This window comes from Triticum aestivum, chromosome 2B (assembly GCF_018294505.1).
Source record: "Triticum aestivum cultivar Chinese Spring chromosome 2B, IWGSC CS RefSeq v2.1, whole genome shotgun sequence".
Lineage (NCBI taxonomy): Eukaryota > Viridiplantae > Streptophyta > Magnoliopsida > Poales > Poaceae > Triticum > Triticum aestivum.
This window is the reverse complement of record NC_057798.1, coordinates 5000021-5003319: the sequence shown is the minus strand read 5'-3', so window position 1 is coordinate 5003319 and position 3299 is coordinate 5000021. Positions and strand designations below refer to the sequence as shown.

Here is a 3299-nt window from a genome sequence, read left to right as displayed (position 1 = left end):
GCAAGAAAAGTATGTGGTCTGCTATATAGTGACAAACTTGCTCAGACCTTTTTGCATAGAGGTACTTGTAAATATTTATACAGAGATAATTCTTTACATAGCTAATGTCACTTGGAATAAATGTTGAAAATAGTTTGATAGTGCAACTTTTCCAATGAGAGCCTTATTCTTATTACAGTAATGTATAGAGATACAGGGCAACACAGGCATCCTGGTTCAGTAAAGGTGTCGTTATATGCATATGCATTACCATGTCTATATCGAGATAGCCTTGGAACGTTTATATGGAATGGCTATCAGCTGCACGTCCAATTTTCTCCTTACACTGACCCCAAATTTCACAGACATATCCACTGACTCTGCACTTGCCCCTCCAGGAAGCACCCAGTCAAAGTGGTAGAGTAGGTTTGCCAAGACAATCTCCACGGTCGACATGGCAAACAATATCCCAGGGCATTGCCTTCACCCAGCCCCAAAAGGAGTGAATTCAAAATGCGTCCCATAATATTCGACATTGCTGTTCTCAAACCTCTCCGGCTTGAACTCTTTGGGGTTGTCCCAATATTTGGGATCCCGAGAAATTGCAAAGACATTAACAAAGATATTAGTGCCTTTAGGCATGTTATAGCCTATGATTTCACAGTCCTCTCTCGTCTCTCTGGGGACGAGCAACGGAGCCGGAGGATGCAACCTTAACACCTCCTTGATGACCATCTGCATGTATCGGAGCTCACTGAGGTCGGTACATTTGATGACATGTCGACCTTGGCCTAGCACTTCCCGGACGTCTTGTTGTGCTTTAGCCATTCCTTCAGGGTTGTTCAATAGCTCTGACATAGCCCACTCCACTGCAGTTCCGGTGGTCTCAGTGGCAGCGCCAAATATATCCTGTAAACAACGATGGGTATCTACGATTTATATTCTAAAGAGAAAAATATTAAGTTGAAACAAAATATGTCCTATGGGATGAACCACTGTGTATGTGTAAATGCAAACATAAATCGTTTCACCTACAAAAGTACCAGTAGTACCAATCTATTCGGGATTTATTTTGACTCTGCGTGCCAAGAATCTGATGATGCATATGACGTATAGTATATAAAATTGTAAATTGCTTCATGGCATGACATGGTCCATCTACTCTATATCTTTTATGTCGTTATATTAGTTGAGCCCATGTGTTGAAAAATGATTGAAGTCAACATCAAAATTTTCAACGAAATCCCCAATCAATAAGATTATTGTAGATTCTTGAGGAAAAAGTACTCACAAAAATGACGACTCCGATAATCTCTGAAGTTAGAGGGAAGGTCAACGAGTCATCTTCCTGCAGCCTGAGTAGTACGTCCAGTAAGTCCTCATCATTGGTGCTGCGGGCATGGCCACCGGCAGCTCACGCAGCCTTGCGCCCCTCAATGATCTCAGTGATGATGTGCTGGATACGGTCATAGCTGCTCCTCATAAGGTGCTCACCATTGCTGAGCAACCGCACCAGCCGTGATGACAGGAAAAGTTCCACGAGGCAGAAGCTGCCCATAAGCTCGTTCACCTTGCTTAGCTCGTGGAGGTAGTCATCCTGCCGTGTGAACTTGCCGCCGAAAACGCGTCACGACATTGCTGCTGAGTGTTGCCATCTTCGCGCTTACATTTACGGTAGCACCGGCGGTGGCCATGGAATGGAGGAGGTCACCTACCTCATTGGCCTTGATGCCCTCCATACGCCTCACCTGCTTGGAACTGAGAAGCTCCACGATACAGATCTTGCGCATCTGGCGCCACCGATCCCCGTAGAGGCCGAAGATGATGCCCATATCGCCACAGCTCATGATATCCTGCAACGGACTGCGGGGCCGGCTTGCGAAGTCGAGGTCGTTGGTCTTCATAACCAGTGCCGCTGTCTTGGCGCTGGAGACGATCACCGTTGGGAACTCACCTAGTCTGAGGTGCATCAGCGGCCCATGCTGGCGAGACATCTTCATCATCCTGCAGTGTGGGAGGTCACCGACGAGGTGGTGGAGGCTTCCGATGATCGGGAGAGTCCACGGCCCGGGAGGCACTTACTTCTTCTTGGGGGTTCTCTTGCCACCAAAGAATATGAGAAACCAGAGGGCTAGTACCGCGGATATGCCAATGAAACCAGAGGGCTTATTAACCAGCCCTCCATCTCCATGGCCAGCAGCCTGGACCCTGGAAGTGCAGTGATAAAATAACCAATTTGTTGGCTGCTTGCTGCTTGGAGAGACGTAGATCATATATAGACCAATTCACCTGCAAAAAAAAAGAATACATTGACAAATAAATTACTGGACATTTTCAAAGATCTATTTACGGTGTCACTTCATGTGTAAAATCTAGTCCCACAAGAAGATTGGAAGAGGATTGAGACTTGGGACCAGCATATAAGGGGTTCTCTCTAACAACTCCTTAGTACATACTCCCTCCGTCCCGAATTACTTGTCGCATAAATGAATGTATCTAGACGTATTTTTAGTTCTATATACATCCATTTCATCCATTTCTCTGACGAGTAATTCGGGACGGAGGGAGTATGAGACAAGACAACATCGCGTGTGAGTGCTCATAACGCTGCCTCCATAGTTTTTCTCTATTTTCCTTTTTTTCAGAAACTCGGTATTTCTAATTCTAATAGATGCATTTTGAATAACACTGACAGCAACGTTGCAAATAGATAGTTCTCATAAAATTGGGGTAATGACATTTTCATAGAATAAACTGCATACTACTAGTTTGGGTACATATATACGCAAAGGTTCATGTGCGTGCGTGTGTGTATACACACACATACATACATAATTAGTCGATACTGCTAATTACTGCAGACTTTGGGGTAGCTGCCATCTACTCAGACTCATTGTTGTTGTCGGAGTCGAGGTTGAGGTCAGAGTTGGAGTCCAACAGCTTGTCTGTTGCACCTCCTGACATGTGACGTCGTCAGGGGGCAGCTTTTTTTTAGCATGGGGGGGGGGGGGGGGGGGGCAGCTTAGAGCCGATAGGGCTCATCGCTAATACCAAAGATTTGGCCCAAAAAATTTATTATATGTATTATTCGGCGACCCACAAGCCTACAGCCCACCAGTACCGCAGCCCACACAGCAAGTCCAACACGGCTGACCACCTCGGCACCTCGTTTCGCTGATTCGTTTGACCTCGACCCGAATCCATTCCCCAGTCCCCACTCGGTCGTTCGTTCCCCAACCTAACCTAGCGCCTGCTGCGGCAGCGACGGCGAGCAGCAGCAAGCGGAGCCGCCGGCGGCCGGCGTCCAGGTTCTATTCTCC

At 46.7% G+C, this 3299-nt stretch overlaps 1 pseudogene; it reads right to left on the bottom strand.

Annotated features, from left to right (window-relative positions):
• Positions 1-255: 255 nt before the first annotated feature.
• LOC123039836 (desmethyl-deoxy-podophyllotoxin synthase-like) lies at positions 256-2129 on the bottom strand (annotated as a pseudogene).
• Between the last annotated feature and the right edge of the window lie 1170 nt (positions 2130-3299).